General features: G+C 43.2%; 1 long non-coding RNA gene across 3 annotated transcripts; it reads left to right on the forward strand.

Moving 5' to 3' along the window:
• The first annotated feature begins 18,962 nt into the window (after window positions 1-18,962).
• LOC127125971 (uncharacterized) lies at window positions 18,963-21,999 on the forward strand. Of its 3 annotated transcripts, none has more exons than XR_007804851.1 (4): window positions 18,963-20,283; window positions 20,489-20,599; window positions 20,699-21,048; window positions 21,188-21,999. It is a non-coding gene; the product is annotated as an uncharacterized LOC127125971 (long non-coding RNA). The 3 variants fall into 3 exon arrangements; XR_007804852.1 differs by having other exon boundaries at window positions 18,963-19,695; window positions 19,834-20,283; window positions 20,489-21,048; XR_007804850.1 differs by having other exon boundaries at window positions 18,965-20,283; window positions 20,489-20,563.
• Window positions 22,000-22,195: the final 196 nt, after the last annotated feature.

The raw sequence follows: 22,195 nt of genomic DNA on the forward strand, positions 1-22,195 counted from the left end.
GGTGTAATCTCTATACGGAATCAAATGCGGCTGGTTCGTATTCCAATCTCCATTGACCTGATTGATCACTAGAGCGGAATCTCCAAATATGTCAAGCGTTTTGATTCTCAAATCAATGGCTTCTTCTATTCCCATGATACAAGCCTCGTACTCAGCTTCGTTGTTGGTGACATCAAAGGTCAATCTGGCAGAAAAAGGTATATGAGCACCTTTGGGATTGATCAGCACCGCACCAACACCATTACCATTCACATTGACAGCCCCATCAAACATCAGTGTCCACTTGTCATCCGGATCCGGTCCTTCCTCGACAAGAGGCTCGTCACAATCTTTCATCTTTAGATACATGATGTCTTCATCAGGGAATTCAAACATCATAGGCTGATAATCGTCGATCGGTTGTTCGGCGAGATAGTCTGACAAAACACTACCTTTGATAGCCTTCTGAGACGTGTATTGGATATCATACTCTGTTAAGATCATCTGCCAACGGGCAACACGTCCGGTGAGAGCCGGCTTCTCAAAGATGTATTTGACTGGATCCATCTTAGAAATCAATAAGGTAGTATGGTTCAGCATATACTGCCTCAGTCGGCGAGCAGCCCAGGCCAAAGCACAGCAAGTTTTCTCAAGCTGTGAATATCTTGTTTCACAGTCGGTAAACTTTTTGCTAAGGTAGTATATGGCATGCTCTTTTCGACCAGACTCGTCATGCTGTCCCAATCCACACCCCATTGAATTCTCGGTAACTGACAGGTACATTATCAGCGGTCTCCCTGGAACTGGAGGGATCAGGATTGGAGGTTTCTGTAAATACTCTTTTATCTTGTCAAAAGCTTTCTGACAATCATCATTCCACTTGATCGCCTGATTCTTTCTAAGCAATTTGAAAATCGGTTCACACGTGGCCGTTAGGTGAGATACGAACCTTGCAATGTAGTTCAGTCTCCCTAAAAATCCACGAACCTGCTTCTCTGTTCTCGGTTCAGGCATCTCCTGAATAGCTTTGACTTTTGCTGGATCAACCTCAATCCCTTTCTCACTGACAATGAAGCCTAACAGCTTCCCTGATCTCACACCAAACGTACACTTGTTTGGATTCAGCCTCAGTTTGAACTTGACCAACCTGTCAAACAACTTCTGCAAATTTACTAAGTGCTCCTCTTCCGTCTGCGACTTTGCAATCATATCATCCACGTACACTTCAATCTCTTTGTGCATCATGTCATGAAAGAGAGTCGTCATGGCCCTCTGATAGGTAGCACCGGCATTCTTCAGCCCAAATGGCATCACCTTATAGCAGAACGTGCCCCAAGGTGTAATGAATGTTGTCTTTTCCATGTCCTCTGGCGCCATCTTAATTTGGTTATAGCCCGAGAAACCATCCATGAAAGAGAATACCGAGGATTGAGCCGTATTATCAACCAATACGTCAATGTGAGGTAATGGGAAATCATCTTTCGGACTTGCTCTGTTCAGATCCCGGTAATCGACACACATCCTGACTTTGCCATCCTTCTTTGGCACAGGAACGATGTTGGCTACCCACGGCGGGTAGGTTGTTACTGACAAGAAACCAGCATCGAACTGCTTCTGAACCTCTTCCTTGATCTTCACTGCCATATCAGGACTCGTTCTACGAAGCTTCTGCTTGACCGAAGGACAATCATCTTTGAGAGGTAGTCTATGAACCACAATATCAGTATTCAGCCCTGGCATATCTTGATAAGACCAGGCGAATATCTCCATGTACTCTCTCAGCATCTCAATCAACCTGTTCTTGACCTCAGGTTTCAAAGCGGCCCCGATCTTAATATCCCTTCTGGCGTCCTCAGTACCAAGATTCACGATCTCCAACTCCTCCTGATGAGGTTGGATGACCCTTTCCTCCTGCTTCAACAATCTAGCCAATTCTTTCGGGAGTTCACTGTCTTCATCACTCTCCTCTTCAGCTTGGTAGATGGGATTGTCGAAATCATACTGAGCCATAACAGATTTGTTCATAGTGGATGCCATAAGATCAATTCTGCATGTTTATGCTTTATTTTAGAAAAAGAGTTCAAGAAAGTCACAAAACAAAAACATTGCCATTTTTATTATTTTTTTTTTAAAAATGAAAAACAAAATAGAAAGACAGGGATCACAAAATTGTTTGCAAAACGTCCTTTATTAATGATAAACAATGAAAACATGTGGCCCTACAATGAACCACTACGTCTTGGGCAGAACGTAGGGTTTTGTGCAGAATGAGAAAACAAAAGAAAATTACTCTGTCTGAAGAGTAACTTGGACTATATCCTCTGTCGTCCAGTTGTTGATCACTTCGCCTGGCGCACTCGGGCGGACCCAGCAGTCGAGATCACAATCGCTGTCGACATCTTCACCCTCAGTAGCAAAGACATCACCATGATTCATCAGCCCAGCGCTGGTGAAGGTACTTGGACCTGCTGCCCCCTGCTCTGCTCGGAGAGGCTCATAACCGATGCCAAACTTATCTTCTTTGACAGGCAAGTCCACCATCTTGCCCCAGCCCTCAGCTCTACCAGAGTCCACAACCTCCTTAGCTTGCTTGTAAGAAGTGATCGAAGCACCTGGCTTCTTCTGCTCAGCGTAGGCCACCTTCTCAAGCGCCACGGTCTCGAACGCCTGGCACAGAGTTTCGTGGATCTCGCCATCCACCTCAACATATTTGAATGAGGACAGATGACTCACCAGAATGTCCTCTTCGCCACACACGGTCACAATCTGACCGTTCCAGACGTATTTGAGCTTCTGGTGGAGAGTCGATGAGACTGCTCCTGCTGCATGGATCCATGGACGTCCCAGAAGGCAACTGTAAGCAGGCTGGATGTCCATGACATAGAAGACAATGTCAAACTCCTCCGGACCTATCCTTATAGGCAAAGTGATTTCACCAAAGACAGAACGCTTGGATCCATCAAAAGCGCGAACAACTAGGTCACTCGGCGTCAGTACAACCCCTTCAACCGGTATCTTCTTCAGGATTTGCTTCGGCAGCACGTTCAACGAAGAACCGGTGTCCACCAGGACATGAGACAGCACAGCCCCCTTACACTCCATGGTGATGTGCAAGGCCTTGTTGTGATTCCGCCCCTCAGGTGTCAAATCAAGATCTGTGAACCCTACACCGTGTCGGGTACTCACATTAGCTATTACACCTTCCAGTTGATTGACCGAAATCTCCTGAGGTACATACGCCATATTTAACATTTTCAGCAAGGCGTCTCTATGTGCCTCAGAGCACAACAGCAGAGAAAGGATAGAGATTTTGGAGGGAGTTTGATTGAGCTGATCTACAATCTTGTAGTCACTCTTCTTTATTATCCGCATGAACTCCTCCACATCCTTCTCAAACGAGCCACCAGGCACATTCGCTTGAGTAGGAACTTCATCGACCACGGCCTGTTTGCCCTTTGCTTTAACAGATGCCTCAGCATTGGCATCTCTCAACTGTTGAGGCGCAAACAGCCGACCACTACGGGTAAAGCCTCCGGGTCCACCCACGTTGTCCACAGCAGGACTCACAACGGCCGGAGCCTTACTAGCAGGTGCGTATATCGTTACAGGCGCTTGATTTGAAGGCTTGACCCTGTTCTCAGCCCTCCTGTTGCTTCGGTAGGCATTGTCATACCTCCAAGGCACAGCATTATTGTCCACGGCCCTTCTAACCGGAGCGACGATTGTTGTTGGAGTGTTGGCAGCAATTGGTGCGGATATGGTAACTGGAGTACCACTCGTTGTAGGCGCACGCCCTTCAGATGGCTTGAAGAAGATAGTGACAGTAGACACTGCCCCATGATCTCTGTTATCAGCCCTACCAAACTGAACACGGCCCTGATCCATCAAACCCTGGATACCAGCCCTCAGTAATTCACACCCATCCTCGGCCTCTGCACAACCCATACAAATTTCACCGCAGCCCGGATGAACACCACTATTCAGCAGACGGTCTTTAACAACCAATAGAGAAGTCTGAATCTCATCCACACTGATCACCAGATCTTCAGATTCGACCCCCTCGATACAGTTTACCCGGTGAGCACCATGCGCGGGCATGGGATTGTTCACAACATTCGGCACAGGGGAGAAATTGATCGCCTTAGAATCGATCAGATCTTGGACTTTATGCTGAAAAGCCCGACATTTCTCAATATGATGTCCTGGTGCCCCTGAATGGAAATCGCACCGGACATTTGCATCGTACCCAGGTGGCAAGACGGTTGGTGGAGCCATAGTTCTCAACTCCACGAAACCCAATTTGAGCAACTCGGGTAGAAGCTCAGCATATGACATAGGTAGCGGGTCAAACCTTCTATCCGGTTGCAGCCTCTGCCTCGGCTGATAAGGACGTTGTTGCTGTTGTTGTTGTTGTCTTGGCTGTTGAGGAGGTGGACGTTGTTGCGGTGCAGGGATGGTCACTGCAGCAACCTGTCTATACTGATGCTGATTTCTGTTCTGACCTCGGCGGTGCTGGACGGCATTGGTTTCACCTTCTCTACGGCGAGGTGCCCCAGAGAAAGGTTTCTTTGATGAAGAGGAACCCACATCGTGGATCTTTCCAGCTTTGATCAAACTCTCGGTTCTTTCACCGCAGATAACAACATCAGAAAAGCTTCCGAATGGGCAACTCCCCATTCGGTCCATGAACACTCCCTGCAGTGTGCCAATGAACATATCAGTCAACTCCCTCTCCAGCATAGGGGGTTGAACTCTGGCAGCAAGCTCACGCCACCTCTGGGCATATTCCTTGAAGCTCTCATTATTCTTCTGGCACAGACTCTGCAGCTGAGTCCGGCTCGGTGCCATGTCCATGTTGTGTTTGTATTGTCTGAGAAAAGCTTCTCCCAGATCCCTCCAGCATCGGATAGAGTCTCGTTTAAGTTCCATGTACCAATCCAGAGATGCCCCAGACAGGCTATCTTGAAAGAAGTACATCCACATCTTCTCGTCATCTGTATATGCCGAGATCTTCCGATAATAAGCCTGCACGTGGGTGCGAGGGCAAGAAGTACCGTTGTACTTGTCAAAGGTGGGCGCTTTGAATTTGTGGGGAATCCTCAGACCTTCGACCAACCCCATATTCGTGACATCGAACCCAAGAGAGTTCTGGCATTCCATCGCCCTAATTTTCTCAGCCAGGGCATCGACCTTACGATCCCTATCTTCATTTCTAGCAACATCACCATCGTCCTCACCCATCATTGTGAACATGTCCTCTTGTCTATCAACAAAAGGAGCTGGATGACGCGCCGGAGCCCTGGTAGCTCTGGCATTAACCTCTGCAGCAAGAGGCTGACCATCAACCCTTATACCCCTGAGTTCTTCTCCAGTGGCGTAACCATAAACCGGAGCAGCAGCAACGTTGGCATTTTCGAAACCAGGTGGAGCAATAGGTGAACCATGGTTAGACGCCTGAATAACCGTTTCCTGTCTCTGAACCAAAGCACGGAGCTCCTCCTGACCCTGAGCAACCCCTTGCATCATCGTCAAAAATTGGGCCATGTTCGCTGTAACACCCTTCTAAATACCCCAAATATTTAATTAAAAACAACAGCATATAAATCAATATCAGAGTAATCATGCACCAAGGGTGTCACATAACAATTTCTTCACATAATTCAACATAAAAGCAGTCATACTCAATTTTATTCGACATAAAAACTTCTTTAACAATACGCAGCGGATAAAATATTTCAACATCTGTAATTCATCAAAATTAACATTTATTCGACAATTCAAACATCCCGTCCCGATGTTACATCTATCAGAGCATGACCCTCTAACCACACTAGACTTCAAGCACTAGCTCCTACTCAACTCACTGCTCGTTACCTGAAAAATATTGTAAGGGTGAGTTTCTCAATCGATATAACAAACATTATAAATCATCATGTTATGTTAAGTAATTCTACACGTTAATCACCCAAATCATATCATGCATGCGGTAACGGCACATTCAACTCAATTATCATACGCAAATACAACGTAAATACAACTCAATAACAACATAAAATGCAACTCAATGTGACTCGACTCTTTATGCATGTGGTACCATTTGGAGTAAACTCCCAACTTAAAATCATTGCCAGTTTAGTGGGCATCAAGGCATAAGCCTTCAACTTTCAACTTAAAATTTTGCCAATCCAGGCCAACGTGGTGTGAGCAAAAGCCCCGACTTAATGCATATGAATGTCTATGGCATGTACGACTTGAACTCAACAACATAAGAATAACAGCAACATAACAACTTTTCTTTCAACAAAGCAACTTATAATCAACTTTGGCTCATCAGCCTACAACTCAGTAATTTTCAACAAAGCAACTTATAATCAACTTTTTCAACATATTTGCATCGGCATTTCACAACATAAACTCAACAATTTTATTCATCACAATTAACTGCAATAGGCCAACTACCAATTGCATTTTACAACATAAAAATCAACTATTTTTCCACACTGCAACAGTGTTAACCGGTTAACGCTATAGGTTAACCGGTTAACGCAGGACAAAAATACCATTTCTGGCAAAACGCAACAGTGTTAACCGGTTAACGCTATAGGTTAACCGGTTAACGCAGGCAAAACTCAACATTTTCTCAATTTATAACAGTGTTAACCGGTTAACACCCTGGGTTAACCGGTTAACGCAGGCGAAACAGCAGTTCCTGCGCTAACACAAGGCAGAATGCAGAGTTTCCGCATTTTCCGCCGTTGGAGGACTTCCGGGACCTCCGATTCCAAATCCGTAAAAAGCGATACGTTCAGAATCTCACAACTCACACAGCTACCGATCTAATTTCAGCTTAAATTCAACTTATTCATCATAATATTTCAGCATCCATAATCTCAATTCGGTCAAATTAACAGCTTATCACTACCCATTACATGTTAATCGATAATACCCGTTAAACGACGATAAACCCCCTTTACCTTAACAATCCGGCAACTCTTCGAGCTTCAAGCTTTTCCGTTCTCCAACCTTTGCTCTACAGCTCTTTGCCCTTTTCCTCTTCTCTGCAGCTTCTCAGTTTTCACGTAAAAACCTTTTCCAAAAATGAAAACCTTTTCTCTTATTCCACTTATATATTTTCCAATAATAATTATTATTCCAAATAATAAAATAATAATAATAATAATCCAATTTATTTAATTAAATTAATAAAATAATATTAACTCAATTAAATAATTCTCTTATTTTAAATCGGGGTGTTACAACTCTCCCCCACTAAAAGAGTTTTCGTCCTCGAAAACATACCTCAAGCAAATAACTCTGGATACGACTCTTTCATCTGACTCTCCAATTCCCAAGTCACATTGCCACCTGCTGGTCCTCCCCAAGCTACCTTCACTAAGGCAATCTCTTTACCCCGCAACTGCTTCAACTCTCGATCCTCAATCCTCATAGGCGATGTCTCAACAGTCAGGTTGTCTCTCACCTGTACATCATCTACTTGGACTACATGCGACGGATCATGAATGTACCTCCTCAACTGAGACACATGAAAAACCTCATGCAAATTCGCAAGTGACGGCGGTAAAGCGATACGATAGGCTACTTCTCCTATCCTCTCCAGAATCTGATAAGGACCAATAAATCGCGGTGTCAACTTCTTCGACTTCAAAGCTCGACCAACACCTGTTATCGGAGTAACACGAAGAAACACATGATCTCCCTCTTGGAACTCAAGTGACTTCCTCCTCTTATCATGATAACTCTTCTGACGACTCTGAGCAATTCTCATCTTTTCCTGAATCATCTTAATCTTTTCTGTAGTCTGTTGAACAATCTCCGGTCCAACCACAGCACTCTCACCGGACTCATACCAACATAACGGTGTCCGACATCTCCTACCATACAAAGCTTCAAACGGCGCCATACCAATGCTCGAATGAAAACTATTGTTGTAGGTAAACTCAATCAAAGGTAAATAACAATCCCAAGCACCTCCCTTTTCCAAAACGCAAGCTCTCAAAAGATCCTCTAGTGACTGAATCGTCCTCTCAGTCTGACCATCAGTCTGCGGATGATATGCAGAACTCAATCTCAGCTTAGTTCCCAAAGCCTTCTGCAAACCTTCCCAGAACTTCGATGTAAATCTAGGATCTCTGTCCGAAACAATACTAGACGGAATACCATGCAAACTTACAATCTTCTCAATATACAACTCAGCTAATCTCTCTAACGGATAATCCATTCTGATCGGAATGAAATGAGCCGACTTTGTCAATCTGTCAACAATCACCCAAATAGCTTCACAATTCTTACTCGTCCTTGGCAAACCAGAAACAAAATCCATACTGATACTATCCCACTTCCACTCTGGAATAGCCAACGGTTGCATTAGCCCAGACGGCTTCTGATGCTCAATCTTTGACTTCTGACAAGTCAAACAAGAATAAACAAAACTTGCAATTTCTTTCTTCATTCCTGGCCACCAAAATAACTTCTTTAAATCATGATACATCTTCGTGGCTCCAGGATGAATACTCAAGCCACTACGATGTCCTTCTTCCAGAATACTCTTCTTAAGCTCGGTAACATCCGGAATACACACCCGACTACCAAACTTCAAAATACCATTCTCATCAACTCTGAATTCGCCACCTTGACCTTGATTCACTAGAGTCAACTTATCAACCAAAAGCATATCAGATTTCTGACCCTCTCTGATCTCATCCAGAATACCACTTGTTAACTTCAACATTCCCAATTTAACACTATTGTGAGTACTCTCACACACCAAACTCAAGTCTCTAAACTGTTCAATTAAATCCAATTCCTTAACCATTAACATAGACATATGTAATGATTTCCGACTCAATGCATCAGCCACTACGTTTGCTTTACCCGGATGGTAATTCAAACCAAAGTCATAATCCTTCAGAAACTCTAACCATCTTCTCTGTCTCATATTCAGCTCTTTCTGATCAAACAAATACTTTAAACTCTTATGGTCACTGAAAACCTCAAATCTTGACCCATACAAGTAATGCCTCCATAACTTCAGAACAAACACTACAGCCGCCAACTCTAAATCGTGCGTCGGATAGTTCCTCTCATGAACCCTCAGCTGTCTTGAAGCATAAGCTATAACCTGCTTATTCTGCATCAACACGCCACCCAAACCCAACAATGAAGCATCGCAATAAACTTCAAATGATTCCGACGAACTCGGTAATATCAGAATAGGAGCAGTAGTCAGCCTTCTCTTTAACTCTTGGAAACCTTCTTCACATTTTGAGTCCCAAATAAACGCTTGCCCCTTTCTAGTCAACATTGTCAACGGTAACGCCAACTTGGAAAATCCCTCAATGAACTTCCTGTAATAACCAGCCAAACCAAGAAAACTTCGAATCTCAGCAACAGACTTCGGAGCTTCCCACTTAGATACCGCTTCTATCTTAGAAGGATCAACAGCAACGCCACCTCTTGAAATCACATGACCAAGAAAACTCACCTCTTCTAACCAAAATTCACATTTAGACAGTTTAGCAAATAACTTCTTTTCTCGTAGAATTCCCAAAACCACTCCCAAATGCTCAGCATGCTCTTCTTCAGATTTCGAATACACCAAAATATCATCAATAAACACCACAACAAACTTGTCTAGGTACGGATGGAAAATCCTATTCATATACTCCATAAATACTCCAGGTGCATTAGTCACACCAAAAGGCATTACAGAATACTCATAATGTCCATACCTTGTCCTGAAAGCAGTCTTCTGAATATCCTCAGTTTTCACACGTATCTGATGATACCCAGATCTCAAATCTATTTTACTGAACACACTTGCACCAACCAACTGATCCATCAAATCATCAATCCTCGGCAAAGGATACCGATTCTTGATCGTCACTTTATTCAGTTGCCTGTAGTCCACACACAACCTCATAGTACCTTCTTTCTTCTTAACCAACAGCACTGGCGCACCCCACGGTGACACACTCGGACGAATAAATTTCTTATCCAACAGATCTTCCAACTGACTCTTCAATTCAGTTAACTCAACAGCAGACATACGGTACGGAGCCATCGATATCGGCCTAGTACCAGGTACCAAATCAATCGAGAACTCAACTTCGCGTTCTGGTGGTAATTCGTTCACCTCTTCAGGAAACACATCAGGAAAATCACACACCACGGCTAGATCACAAATCACCATCTTATCCTTGGCCTCCAAAGTTGCCAACAGCATGAACAACTCTGCTCCCTCAGCTACTGCCTCATCCACTTGCCTTGCTGATAGGAACAAACTCTTTCCTTCTTCAATCTCAGGAAAGATCACCGTCTTATCAAAACAATTGATAGAAACTCGGTTGAACACCAACCAGTTCATACCCAGAATAACATCAATCTGCACTAGTGGAAGGCACACTAGGTCCATCCCAAAGTCTCTACCAAAAATACTCAAAGGACAATTTAAACAAACCGAAGTAGTAGTCACTGAACCCTTCGCAGGAGTATCAATTACCATACCACCAAACAGCTCAGATATCTCTAACTTAAGTTTCACAGCACAATCCAAAGATATAAAGGAATGAGTCGCACCTGTGTCAATAATAGCTACAAGAGGAAAGCCATTAATATAACACGTACCTCGGATCAAACGATCATCAGCAGAAGTCTCAGAACCCGATAAAGCAAAGACCTTGCCTCCAGACTGATTCCCTTTCTTCGGCTTCTGACACTGACTTCCAATATGCCCTTCTTCACCACAATTAAAACAAATCACTTCCTTGTGCTTGCAATCAGCTATTGCATGCCCAGTCTTACCACAGCGAAAACACCTCTTTACTTCAGCAGTGCATACATTACTCTTATGACCAGCCTGACCACATCTGAAGCAAACTATACCAGTAGGAGCACCTCCCCCACTAGCTCTCTGAGCCGGAGCAGCTCTTTGTTTCCCTTTCCTAGCTGGAACATCATACGGCTTGCCACGGTTTTGATGTTGCTTGCCTCTGCGATCACTGACAATCTTGTAATGAGCATTATTGTCCTCTTCAAATATCCTGCAGCTATCAACCAATTCAGTAAAAATGCGTATCTTCTGATACCCAACAGCTTTCTTAATTTCAGAGCGCAATCCGTTTTCAAACTTGATGCACTTTGAAAATTCAGCACCCGCACCAGTGTAATGAGGATAAAATTTGGACAACTCCACAAATTTCGCAGCATAATCGGTGACAGACATGTTTCCTTGCTTCAGCTCAAGGAATTCAATTTCCTTCTTACCACGGACATCTTCCGGATAATACTTTCTCAGGAATTCCCTACGGAATACATCCCAAGTAACGTCTTCACCCGCCACGGTCAACCTCTCGTGAGTCTCTAGCCACCAGTCATCAGCTTCGACTGCTAGCATGTGAGTACCATACCGAACCTTCTGAGCTGGAGTGCAATCCATAACACGGAAGATTCTCTCAATCTCTTTCAACCATCCCAAAGCTGCATCTGGATCATGCTTCCCTTTAAACACCGGCGGATTCTCTCTCTGAAAAGTCGCCAAGCTACGTGATCCAGCATCTCCACCAGCATTTGGCAAGTTCTGCACAGCTTGTGCCATTGCTTGCATTGCGGCAGCCATTGCAGCGTCATTCCTTCCAGCCATTTCAACTTATCAATGCAACACAACTTAAAAGTTAGACTAGTAACAATTACACAATTGTTAGACAGTAACGACACGACAACTGGCCGGACAGACCGACCTGCTCTGATACCACTAGTGTAACACCCTTCTAAATACCCCAAATATTTAATTAAAAACAACAGCATATAAATCAATATCAGAGTAATCATGCACCAAGGGTGTCACATAACAATTTCTTCACATAATTCAACATAAAAGCAGTCATACTCAATTTTATTCGACATAAAAACTTCTTTAACAATACGCAGCGGATAAAATATTTCAACATCTGTAATTCATCAAAATTAACATTTATTCGACAATTCAAACATCCCGTCCCGATGTTACATCTATCAGAGCATGACCCTCTAACCACACTAGACTTCAAGCACTAGCTCCTACTCAACTCACTGCTCGTTACCTGAAAAATATTGTAAGGGTGAGTTTCTCAATCGATATAACAAACATTATAAATCATCATGTTATGTTAAGTAATTCTACACGTTAATCACCCAAATCATATCATGCATGCGGTAACGGCACATTCAACTCAATTATCATACGCAAATACAACGTAAATACAACTCAATAACAACATAAAATGCAACTCAATGTGACTCGACTCTTTATGCATGTGGTACCATTTGGAGTAAACTCCCAACTTAAAATCATTGCCAGTTTAGTGGGCATCAAGGCATAAGCCTTCAACTTTCAACTTAAAATTTTGCCAATCCAGGCCAACGTGGTGTGAGCAAAAGCCCCGACTTAATGCATATGAATGTCTATGGCATGTACGACTTGAACTCAACAACATAAGAATAACAGCAACATAACAACTTTTCTTTCAACAAAGCAACTTATAATCAACTTTGGCTCATCAGCCTACAACTCAGTAATTTTCAACAAAGCAACTTATAATCAACTTTTTCAACATATTTGCATCGGCATTTCACAACATAAACTCAACAATTTTATTCATCACAATTAACTGCAATAGGCCAACTACCAATTGCATTTTACAACATAAAAATCAACTATTTTTCCACACTGCAACAGTGTTAACCGGTTAACGCTATAGGTTAACCGGTTAACGCAGGACAAAAATACCATTTCTGGCAAAACGCAACAGTGTTAACCGGTTAACGCTATAGGTTAACCGGTTAACGCAGGCAAAACTCAACATTTTCTCAATTTATAACAGTGTTAACCGGTTAACACCCTGGGTTAACCGGTTAACGCAGGCGAAACAGCAGTTCCTGCGCTAACACAAGGCAGAATGCAGAGTTTCCGCATTTTCCGCCGTTGGAGGACTTCCGGGACCTCCGATTCCAAATCCGTAAAAAGCGATACGTTCAGAATCTCACAACTCACACAGCTACCGATCTAATTTCAGCTTAAATTCAACTTATTCATCATAATATTTCAGCATCCATAATCTCAATTCGGTCAAATTAACAGCTTATCACTACCCATTACATGTTAATCGATAATACCCGTTAAACGACGATAAACCCCCTTTACCTTAACAATCCGGCAACTCTTCGAGCTTCAAGCTTTTCCGTTCTCCAACCTTTGCTCTACAGCTCTTTGCCCTTTTCCTCTTCTCTGCAGCTTCTCAGTTTTCACGTAAAAACCTTTTCCAAAAATGAAAACCTTTTCTCTTATTCCACTTATATATTTTCCAATAATAATTATTATTCCAAATAATAAAATAATAATAATAATAATCCAATTTATTTAATTAAATTAATAAAATAATATTAACTCAATTAAATAATTCTCTTATTTTAAATCGGAGTGTTACATTCGCCCTCATCTCAGCCATCTCAGCCTGAACCTGATCCATGCTTCTTCGCTGATTGAGTCTTGTAGAATACCGGTGTGGTCGCTGATCAGCTATCCTGCCTAACACAGGAACCAGAGTGAGAAGTCCGAACTAGAACACCTGTTATGCAATATGATATGAGTATGATGTTAATGCATATGATGCACATGAAATGATCATTTCTCAGGCATTCAAAGAGCCTGAATCATCTCAAGAAATGACAACCTGCAACAACGCAAAAGCAACAGGGAGATATAGAGACATCATACAACAAGGTACTGAGTAAAGAGAAACCAAAAATCTCATCTATAAATGAGAACTGGATCATACAACAAAGATCCAAATATCCAACAAGGTACAACAAAGAATCCCACCCAACAAGCCTGGGGTGATTCACAACATAACATCAGGAAATACAAGCTAAGACAAGCTACTTCCAGGAATGAGCGTCTTCAAGTAGTGACACTGGTCTATCAACAGTTCACACTCTGAACATTCTGGTAAGGGAGTGATCTTCTCCTTTAACTGTCTTCTAAGCTCCATAACCTCTGCCCCAAGCTGGGTCTCTGATGCAAGTCTCTGGTCGACTTCTTTCTTCATCTGGATATCTTTGGCTTTGAGTTGCTTCTCCAAGTCTCTGATCTTCTTCAGATAACCGGCCTCAGCCCTCTGCAATCTCAAACACTCTCTGTGCTCCGCATCTAACAAGGTCTCCATCTCTGAATAAGATCTCTTCTTACTCCTTACTCCCCCAACATCTGCACTCTGGATGTCTCTGAGTTGATGAGACAGGTTCAGCTTTTCAGCTTTGGCTTGGTACAACTCCATCTGGGCATCCTGCTCTTTCTCCTTCAGGCGACGGCTCTCCATCAGAGCTTGCTTGTACTGCTCAGCGGGCACAGTATCAGCAAGAATCAAGGGTGGTTGTACTTGCAACGGACTCATCCTATCATAGGGCAGCAATAAAGTTTCCACTCTCTTCTTCACCCAATCTGTGTAATCAGGCATAGCAATGGCAAACTTCTTCCCCAAAATGGATCCATCTCTGACACCAATGGACTTCCAGGCTCTTCCAATTTGCTCCAATCTAACAGGGTCATTTTTCTTCTCAAAATACACACTCTCAGCTATCTCAGCTTCAAGTGGCCTTCTACTCATAATGAATCCCAGCTGGCGAAGGGAAAGAACTGGGTTGTAATTGATGCAACCCTTGGTCCCCACAAGTGGCACGTTCCGGAATTCTCCACAACTCATAATAACATCTCGCACATCCATCCGGTATGACTGCCATCTGATATCATATGAAGTGAGAGACATCACCCTCTGAGTCCACCTATAAGTGCTCTGAGCATCGACAAACGGCCCACTGACTGGTAGGAGAGACATGAACCATCTGAGCAACAGTGGGAGACAACACCTGATGGCCCCACCCTTACCATGCCTACTGTGGATAGCATAGTAAGTGTCAGCTAACAGAGTAGGAACTGGATTCCTTCCAATGAAGATGCAGACTGCAGCATAGTCAATAAAGTTGGGCATACTAGGAAACAGGACGATCCCATAGATCATCACAGCAAGCTGGGCATGAAAAGCTCCCCAATTCCCCTTCTCTGCTTCTCCTCTAGCAACTCTCAGCAGAAACTTCAAGGGTAGACCCATAACGTCCCCATTGGTCTTCCAACTATCACTGATATCTCGGATACTTAGATGCAAAGCCTTAGCAATAACCCTGAAGTCAACCTCCTTCGGTACGTCCAGGAAAGGAACCTGATGCCGAACAGGGACACCCAACAGAATGGAGTACTCCTCGAGAGTAGGCGCCAACTGATAGTCCTGGAAAGTGAAACATCTAAGCTCTGGGTCATAGAACTGAAGAAGCGTCTGTAACGGCACCGGGTCGACTACCGTCTTCAACAGAGTCATAGTATCCCCATACTGATCCACGAACCCCCTCAGACGATCACTGGTCACAAGACTACTCAACTCAATCAGAGATGTCAAAGGCTCACGGTGGAAAATGTAGGAACAAGTCTTCCGCTTCGGCTCGGGAACTGTTGCCATCTCTATCAATGAATCAAGCTCTGGGATGTACCTGAGAAATGATATGCATGCAAGGATTAGTTTCTTCTTTTTTTTCTTTTTTTTTTCATTCATTTTTTTTATTGCATTTCTTTTGAAAAATAAACATGCCATGATGCACATGATGCAGACACGACTGGCAAGCTGTGCATATCTGGACACAGGATCGAAGCTTCGGCTCGAACTCTGATCACAATCATCTGAAACCCCAAAGTCAACTGGTCAACTGTCGTCTGAACCCAATCTGAGAAACTGAGTCACCAACAGGAACACACTGAGTCACCAACAGTCACCATCAGTCACCAACAATCACCATCTGTACCTGTTAAAATGATCATTCCCTCCCCACTCACGGGTGTCATCTAGGCCAGGGTAAGGTCGAGAGAAACGCAGGATAAACAACCCTTTCAAGAATATCATCCTGTGCACACCAGATGTATGCACCGATGATACCCCATCAGAGTCTGAACTGCTCGTGATATCAATGTTCCGCTAAGTGGCGTACACCACCCGCTTCCCATGAATCACTCTATTCCTAGGTTTCCTAGATTGCACTCATAGCCTGGGTATTGGGCCATTTACCTCGAGTAACTCCCACCCCAAACAGAGAAACACAGCCAGCACAGCATATGAATAGGAATGAATGCAAACATAAATGCAAACAATGAATGCAAACAGTAAATGAATGAATGCAATAAATAAAGCAGCATATAACAACCAAAGCTCTAACCTAGAGAGCGCTAGGAGAGACTCGCTTAGGGAAGAAGGACCAGCACAGGTCAACTTCTCTAGATAGTCCCCAGCAGAGTCGCCAGCTGTCGCATTACGCGAAAAAACCGGCGGGAAAACAAGAACAACAGAGCCGCCACCGTGCGTTATTTATCCCAAAAGAGGGAAAGGAAACGCTCAGAGTAAACCTGGAAAAAGCATGGTCTCGCGACCAAAGAGAATGGGATCGGGAGTCGGTTATGCGAAGGGAAGGTATTAGCATCCCTACGCATCCGTCGTACTCGAAGGGATCCACGCACAATAGGAAGGAAAATGGTTGCTAAAACACTGCTCACACGCACACAGATACTGGCTGAAAGAGACACAAGAAACAAACAAGACTGACTCGGCAGGATATCGCATCCTGGGCCTACTTAGTCTATCAAGCATAGACATCAGAGTCTAAGTAGTTCGGACTGGGGAAACGACACATGCTCGCTAGGATGTCGCATCCTATGCATACGTATCTCCTTTGGACGAAGGAGAATCAGAGCATTCGTAGCTCGGCTAACACGCACACAAACAAACACAGGCAAAGGCAAACATGGAGCCTGAATGCCAATCACTGGACTTACATCAGCATCCGAACCAAAACACACACAAGGAGGCAAACGGGGAGCCTGAATGCCAATTACTGGGCTTACATCAGCATCCGAACCGAACGAACTCACACTGGAACCCGAACGCCACTCGATGGACTTACATCAGCTTCCAAGCACACAACAAGACACAGGATGTGGAATGCCAATCGCTGGGCTTACATCCATCTCCTACACACGCAAGGAGGAAAAGGGTCTCGATTGCAACTAGGGCAAGAGAAAGGGGAGGTCTCAATCGCAACGAGGGCGAGAGAAAAGAATTAATGTTAGTTGTTAGTCAAACTCGACAAGACATCGCATCTCGTGCCTACGTATCTCATCTGGACATGAGAATCAGAGTTGTCGTAGTTCGGCTAAACTATTCTTGTTGGTTTGTGTTTTTTAAGTGGATAACATCACTACGCAATCTACCGGATGCTCGACCTTTGGAGACTTACTCACCTGTAGTAGAAGGAGTTGACGTATCCTTAAGAGGGGATAATATTTGTTTGTGTTTTAGGAAAGCTCAAGCAAGAAAGGAAGTCCTATACGAAGGAACCGTGCTACCTTAATTGACATGCAAACGAGACTACGCGGAGTCTAGCAAACCTAGGGGATACAATCACACCACACAAACATATACAGCATGAAGTAAACACACCAACAAGGGGCTCAAACATCAGGGCTAGGCTTTAGTCGAGGGGTCATATCAACCTCGACAAACAAGCCTCTGTATCGGGGTCAGGTTAGCTCTTAACCTTGCCATTGAGGGGCTAAGGTGAAGCTGATGAAGGGTGATGAGGGGTGTGCCTCATTGCTTCTATCTCTGGTCAGAGAGAGCATCAGACAAAGGAGCGTGGGTCCAGAATGAGGGGACCCTTCTACGCTCAAGACTCTGACTCGACTGTACAATGTACAAGATCTTGGGTTTGTGTCCCAATGCATCAACACACAGCCGTGTGAGCAGAGGGACGACACACAGAATAGTGGGGGATAGGTTGCATATCCCTACCTTCCACCAATTGCCTTATCAAAAGGTCTTTACCTGCTTGGGGACAAAATATAAACAGTCACAAGCATTGCCCCGAAAGGGGGACTTCAGACAGGTGCCTGGCCAAGTAACAGGCCAGGTCTTCCAGACTACATGAAGTCAGAAGATTATACCTCAGTGGTAAACAACCACAAGCTAGCAAAGCAAAGTTCAAAATGAACTCAAAGCCACTTAGGTACCTGTGAAAATATCTAAAACAATCAGTTACTATATAGACAAACAACCAACAGTCAATATTAAACAGACAGACAAAGCATCATCAGACAATGAGCAAGGCACAAGCACAAGTGAACTTGTTCTCAAAGCCTACAAAACAACACAATGTTAGCCAATATCAACCAATAATCAGGCTTAAATGAATGAGGCACTCCAATCATGGCAATATGCCTTTGAACCTGAAATCCATAATCCAAACAGTGAGTCCAAACCACTAGGTCGAAGCCTAGGGTCAAAAGAGGATAAAAAAATCCAAAACAGAAGCTCAAACTCCACATGAAGCTCATTTAATCAAGTACTAACATGTCCTAAAATTAAGGGAGCATGCAAAATTGAATTATTTCTAAGCCTAGGGGTAGAATGGTCATTTCACAGTTAGGGAGTAATTTTGAATTACATTTCTATTTACAAAATTCTAATTAAAAGTCAATTAAAATCTAAGCTAGATTTAACATTCTTTAAAATTATCTAACATATTCTAATTAGATTCTAACCAAATTTTAATGCCTTATTAAAATCCTAAAAAGCCAATTACCTAACATCCTAAGTACTTAATCCTAAAATCCCCATTTCTAATTATCTAATTGCAAATAATTGGAATGATACAATTCTGAAATTAGTTTCTAATAATATTTCTAATCAACTCTTAATCCTAAAATTAAGCTAACCTAATCCATTTATACTAATCTAAACCTAAACTTTCCAGAATGGGCCTTGGATTCAACAAGCCCAATCGGAGGGGGGGGGGGGGTACGGATAGGAAAAGCCTTGCCATGCTGCTTGGTCCATAACCATCACATACACTGTATCTATTGAAACCAAATAACAAAAAAAGGCAACTAAACACAAAAGCGCTTATTCGGACGCGCTTATTCACAAGCTGAAAGGTTCTCAAGTCTCATATGGAGATTGTTCTTAAAGCTCACAATCGATTACACAACGGTAACCAATAACATCGTCCAAAATTCCATACATCGTCATGGCAAAGGAATCGAAGCGTAAGCATAAGGATTAAGAATTACCTGGCGAAGATGACGACGAAGGTGGCGACGATGATGACGAACACGAACACAGCTTCTAAACGCCTCTCTTCATCTTCTCGCACTGTTGGAGTGAATTGAAAGCATGTGAGCGGTGACGTTCTTCGAGCTTCGAAGCTTCCGGCGGTGGAGGTGGCTTAGCTCGGCCGTGTAGAGCTTCGAGTGATGAAGCTCTCACAGCAATTGGAAATGAGCGTGTACTGAAGGTGGGAGGGAAGCGATTGCACGGTGCTTTTTCGAATGAAGGGAAAAATCTTCTCCTTCGTCTCTTTCTTGGAGCAATTCTGGTGAGTTGTTGCTTGTTGATGGTGAAGTGTTGAGGTTCAAGAATTGAATAGGTGATGGAGATTGGTTACGGTTACGGTGGTTCGGTGAACGGAGATTGGTTGTGGTTGATGAAGAGAATGAATCAACGAAGAATCCAGAGTAATTTCCGCGAGATCTCGAACGAATCTGTATCCGATCCGAAGTCCGGCCGAATCGTAAGCTCCGATGATCCTTCTTCTTCTTCTCGTTCTTAGTTTGTTTTTCTGAATTCTGTGAAACTCTTTTGGCTATGGAGTTGTGGTTTTTGGTTTTTGCTACTTCTTCAATCTCTCTTTCTGTTTCATTCTTGGAAGGTTGCGTGTAGTTAAAAATGGTGAGTGAAGATTGGTGAGGTTCGAATGGTTCAGAGTTGAGGGAAGGTTTGGTGATTTGTGAAGATGGAGATTACGGTAACGGATCCGTGGTGGTTGAAGATTTGGCCATGGAGTTCGGAGTTTAGTGAAGGTGTGGATTGGAAGGTGAAGGTTGATGTTGAAGAAGATTAGGTGATGGAGGAAGAAGAAGAATCTGGATCGTGATGATGAGCATGGTTGAAGGTTAGTTACAGGTTGAAGAAGAATCTGGAAAAGTTTGTTAGAGGTTGAAGGATTGAAGGCAAAAACGATTTTGGAATGAGAGGGAAAATTTTCTGAAAACCAATGATTGGCAATGATTGCAGCTTATATAGCAGGATCTAAGGGGCAAATTGGAGAATTAAATCTGAAATGATTCAATCTGCACCATCCAGCTGGCATTAAGTGAAGGTGAGTCTTAAATCATGAATTAAGTTCACGTGAGATTTACCACAAGTCCCCATTTTCTAATTGCATTTTCCTTCAATCTTTGATCTAACTGTGGATATCCGTATTGAACCAAACTAGCTTATATTCAAGAACTGGTTTGTTGCTTGAATAATCACTGATTTGAATTGGACTGTCATTTGGATGATTGTTGATTTGAATTTCACAGGACACATGCTGTCATGGAATTGGTATTGCACATCGTCCGCTTTGCAATACAGCGGTCAAGCCAAGGATTACAAAGGTTAGGCTTTGAAGCCTCATTGCCGGTTGCATTCGGGTTGAGATGGCCTTGCTGCAAGTTTCTATTCATACTTGGTGGTTCCCTTAATGATGCTCTGAACCGCAGGTTTCTAACAGGATTTGACTGTTTATGCAGAGTTTGTCCAAAAATAACCTGCTGTGCTGGATCGTGGAAATTGCAGGATGCGACACGCTCATGCCGCTCGTACAACTCTCACTTTGTTGGACCGTGGCAGCTTCCATACACATATATATGATGGCATCCTGACCTCCGAGTCAATCACTTCCTTTGACAGTGTCATACATGTGCCACCTCCAATCATCTTCAGTCATATTTCCCGATGCCGCATTAATGCCACCTTGAGCTGCAACAGTGCGTGAATAGGTTGGGAAAAGCTTAGTAATACAAACAGTATTGAATCCATGTTCTGAAGGTCCAATAACAACTCTCAAACTAGCACCACCAGCCCTTAACATAAATGCATTGTAAGTATGATCTCTGCATTTCGATTTTGGTGATTCAGCATTTTCTCTCTGAATGTGGCTTGTTTTGCTCAGTTGTAACAACAGCGGGAATGCTTATCACTGTTGCCTAATCTTACCATGGATATATTTGACCTCATAGATGATAATGCTGGAGGCGTTGTAGAAGCGAGCCGGCATCCTGAAAGTGATTGAGAGATCGTGGATATCCTTGACGTCCTGGGTAACACATCCATAGCCACCGCTTAGCTTCTACTGCACTTACTCTGACAGTGTTGCTGTTTCAAGTTGTTGCAGGTTTGCTTCAAAGCATTGTATGTAGCCTTTTCCACACAGTCTTTTCTTCTTGAGCTAAGCAGAACCTTCACATAGTCCAAAATTAGTATTCTGTTTTGCTAGAGACTCAGGGAGCAAAGGTGACGGATGCAATCGAATGACCTATTCCTACTTGACCGTGTGCCGGCCAGTTTCCTTGCAGGCTGACGCAGAATGACGGCAGGATGGTTATCAGTGAGTCTTAGACCAAACTCATGAGCATTCTTTCATTCAAATGGCAGATGTAAGTGTAGTATCAAATCATGTGACTGTGAGGCTTAGTTGTGGTGAACGCAAGATCCTGTTAGCAGTGCAGCATCATGGTTGGAAAAATCAAAAGACCAAGTCATGGCAAGGTACACATGAAGTTGAAAATGAGACAAGTTACTTGGACATGAAGATACAAAGTCAAACCCATCAAAAAACGACTCTTGGATGATAAATCACGGGAAAAGAGCTAGATTAGGCCTGAGATGGTTAAAAATGGATGAGTTGACTTTGGTCAAAGTTGACCAAAAAGTCGACCGTTGACCAAAGTCAACAATCGGTTAAAGCTTATTTTTTTTGTATTTTCCCTAATGCTTGGACATTTGTGATGAATTGTAAATGATTGTGAATGAATGTGAGATTTTGACTTGATCTTGACACTTGAAATTAATTCTTGAACATGAATGGATACTTGTAATTATCATGAATCAAAACTTGACTTTGTAGTGGATTAATTAAACATGATATGGAATGCCTTACATGACATGGCCAATGAACTCTTCTCAGATGAATCACAGGAATCAAAACTTGAGTGAATGACAAGGCTTGAATGTGCATAGGTCATGAC

This window comes from Lathyrus oleraceus, chromosome 3 (assembly GCF_024323335.1).
Source record: "Lathyrus oleraceus cultivar Zhongwan6 chromosome 3, CAAS_Psat_ZW6_1.0, whole genome shotgun sequence".
NCBI lineage: Eukaryota > Viridiplantae > Streptophyta > Magnoliopsida > Fabales > Fabaceae > Lathyrus > Lathyrus oleraceus.